General features: G+C 31.7%; 1 pseudogene; it reads right to left on the minus strand.

Annotated features, from left to right (window-relative positions):
- Positions 1–3,222: 3,222 nt before the first annotated feature.
- On the minus strand, positions 3,223–3,388 carry LOC145261405 (U2 spliceosomal RNA; annotated as a pseudogene).
- Between the last annotated feature and the right edge of the window lie 235 nt (positions 3,389–3,623).

A 3,623-nucleotide genomic window follows, 5' to 3' on the forward strand; every position in this document is an offset into this window, starting at 1 on the left:
CGTAAACCGTGGGTGAAGCCCATTCAGAATAGTCCACTTTTTCTATTACTCCAATATCTTGAAGTCTCTTTAATTCTTTCTCTATAGTTTCTAATGCTGAATATGGAACCTTTCTTTTGGGTTTGAAAACTGGTTTAGCTTCGTCCTTTAGTTCAAATTTCACCTCCGTTTTCGTGCAGCAACCCAAAACTTCAGAGAATACCTCTTTAAAGTCTTTTTAATTCGTCAATAAACTTTCCTGATAGTTTAGACTTTTCTAAACCCGCCAGACTTACTTTATTGCAAAATGAGCTTATGGGTTTTCCCCATAAATTAAAAAGAATCATTAAGTCTATACCGAACAAATTAGAATTTTTTCCCCGGTACGACATATAACTTGGTTTTCATAGCATTCTCCTTTAGAGACACATTGGAAAAAATTCACCCTTAAATTTTAGTTTATTTCCAGACACACTTCTGGCAATTTTTTTGTATTTTGTAACTTTGGAAACCCAATTTTCTTCCAAGTTACTTCGTCAATTATACTTATGCCGCTTCCCGTATCTAGAAGACAGTTCACATTACAGCCATTAATTTTAATGTTAATATATTTTCTTTTATCACACCTAGACTCATTTTTAGAACCAATAGTCTTTATTTCTGCTTTTCGGTATTTTCCTTTCCTGCATACCGTTGATTTATGGCCTTTTTTATTACATTTGTTACATATTTTGTATTTAAAGTAACAATCTTTAGTGAAGTGGTTTTTTCCCCCACATGTCTTACAGGATTTTTCGTGTGCACATTTCACCACCCTTTCCATTTTTTGTTCCATATTTTTTTCTTCAAATTTTTTTCCTTCGATGCTTGTATTGTCCTGTTTTAAATGTAACAGTTTCTGACACTCTTCCGTAACTTTTTGTAACGTTATTTCTGTGTCTTGGTTCATAATGGATAATATCCTTGAACGAATATCCTTATATTTAGAGGCTGTTAAACCTTGCACAAAGATTAGACTTTTAAACATATCCTCTTTGAGGTCTTTTAATTTAAAGGATTCACAATGAGCATTCACTTTCCGTGCATAAGTAATAAAATTTTCGTCCTCCTGCTTCGTGATATTAAAACATTTATAACGTGTATAGAATAGACTATCTCGTTCACTGAAAATGTTTGACAATATTTGTATTGTTTCACTAAAAGAAATCTCTTCATGTTTCTTTGGCAGGATAAAATTCGTATACTTTGTATTTTCCTGGGATCTAAGTTTTTGAAGAAGAAGGATAATCTTCTCTTCGTCTGTCCAAGACTGACATCTCTTAGCAGAAATATTTTCGTATCTCCGAAAATATGCCGGAAAAGTTAACCCATTTGTCGGCTCGTATACAAATTCGGATAAAGAATTTGCTATTCCTTCAGGAGTGAAACGACAGTCTTTCTGCTGCGTTAAAATACTCTGTAGTATTTCGCTTTGCTTCAACTGATGTTGCTGAAGTAATTCCATTTGTTTTTGTTGTGCAAACAATGCCGATTGCATAGTTCTAGTGAATTCCGCTAACTGCTCCATGTTATTTTTTTTTTTTTTACGAAACCACACAATTTAACAAAAAGATTCACTCAAATGTCCTATAAATTCAATGAATTAAAAGCACAATGTCCTTCCGAAGAGAAAAAAAAAACACTTCCAGCCGAATAAAACTTGAAATGGACACTTTTTTGTTTTTAAATATTCTTTTAAAAAAAATGTTCGCTTCAAAATATCAATGTCTTTTTTTTTTATGACCGTAACCGACTGAAACACTTACTTTTTAAATGTTGGCTCTGTCGAAGTTTTTTTTTTACTTCTTCCTTCTTTGGATTTCTTTTGTTTTCTGCTCGTTAATCTTCTTGTGTGCTTATTCCTTCGTTTAGTTTTTTAGTGCGTTTCGTTCGAATTCTTCGTCGCCAGTTGTTATATCGTAGATTATATGAATAACAAGTCATTACTGGGGTTGTACAGAAAGGGTTTATTTAGGTAAAAAGGTACACGCATTTCTAAGCGTCCATTGACAGCTTAGTACTAAATTCTGTCTCCCACGTGAGGAGAGTTTGCTTGTCTTTTTATAGACGTAACAGTCCATTCATTTGAAGGGTGTTGGATCAGTCCATTATATCACTAGTATATATATATATATATATATATATATATATTTATATATATATATATTTATATATATATATTTTTATATATATATATTTATATATATATATATATTTATATATATATATATATTTATATATATATATATTTATATATATATATATTTATATATATACACACACACACACACACACACACACACACACACACATATATATATATATATATATATATATATATATATATATATATATATATATATGACTTCCATAGCTAAAGCAACATACTCACCCAACGGGTCACGGGTATTATATATATATATATATATATATATATATATATATATATATATATATATGTATATATATATATATATAATAGAATACCCGTGACATATATATATATATATATATATATATATATATATATATATATATATATAATAGAATACCCGTGACCCGTTGGGTGAGTATGTTGCTTTAGCTGTGGAATTCGTGTATGAGCGTGACACTTGTGACGTAAAGAAAATAGTCTTTTTTTGACATAACAGAAACATTTCTATGAAAGTATACTAAAATGAAAAATCACGAAAGGATCACTCAAACATGAAACAAAACTCCTCCTTATTCGTGTAAAGTTACGTATTTTTCCGAATAATCGCTCAAAAGTCGAAAATAAAACATAACTTTCCTACGAATCGAACGCCGCCGAAAGTCATTTAGCAGCATAAACGCACAGTAACCTACCGATGAGAAATATAAGAATGAAAAACCCATATTGGAATCCTTCAACCAAGTTATAGAAACTTAATATCTAAAAAACAATAATTAATAAAACCTGAAGCAAAACAAGACCGATAGCCACTAGTCGCGTGCTCTCGTGTAATGAATGAATGCGTGAATGTAGGATTGACATGGAATTCTTAAAGGTAAACTCAAATGACAGAACAATGGGCTGAAATGTCTTAAATAAATACAAAGTAAATGAGTTAGAATGACTTTAATGAACTTAAGGATGAATTGAATGTCATTAAGAATGACTTGAATGATTATAAAATAACTGGAATCCTTCAAAAACAACTAGAATGATTTGGAGAATGATTTGAACGGTTTTGAGACTGACTGGTTGTAAAGCGGGTGATCATTTTACATTAAATTAATACAGAAAAGTGATCCCCCACTTTATATAAGAAAGTTACAAAAAGAAGTACAGCATGTAGTAAGAACAGATACTACACTTTGATCTTGGCTAAATGGCCAAGAAAAGGGTATTTATTTGCCCCCCGCCGAGCAAATTAGGCACAAGACCGATTTTTAATGTGAGGAGTGAAGGGGAAATGGGGTCCAACTGCCCTGGGAGGAGTAGGGGAGCTAGATAGTAAGCTAGATAGTGACAGTTGGTATAAAGGGTTGCCCCTACATTGACCAAGGTCTTATATGTGGGGTTGGTATTTATTTGTTCCCCCACCGAACAAATTAGGCACAAGCCGATTTTTAATGTGAGG

This window comes from Euprymna scolopes, chromosome 37 (assembly GCF_053919585.1).
Source record: "Euprymna scolopes isolate OS-2025 chromosome 37, ASM5391958v1, whole genome shotgun sequence".
NCBI lineage: Eukaryota > Metazoa > Mollusca > Cephalopoda > Sepiida > Sepiolidae > Euprymna > Euprymna scolopes.